Genomic DNA, 251 nt, shown 5'->3' with positions numbered 1-251 from the left:
TATGTGTTGTGTATGGTGGACCCTTTTGGGTTTCCCCCCTCCCCCCTCAGGCACCTAAAGGGGGCTGTTCGTCGGCACATATTTGGGGCCCCTTTTTAGGTGGGCTGAACGTTTCGGGACATATGGGGAAAAATTTGAGGTTCCTCAAAACCCCGGCACATTTCATATATATAATATATAATATTTTTAAAAAATTTTTTAAAATAAAAAGATATATATATATTTTATATATATATATATATAATTATTAT

This window comes from Penaeus monodon, chromosome 28 (assembly GCF_015228065.2).
Source record: "Penaeus monodon isolate SGIC_2016 chromosome 28, NSTDA_Pmon_1, whole genome shotgun sequence".
Taxonomy (NCBI): Eukaryota; Metazoa; Arthropoda; class Malacostraca; order Decapoda; family Penaeidae; genus Penaeus; species Penaeus monodon.
Note: the sequence above shows the minus strand (reverse complement) of the source record.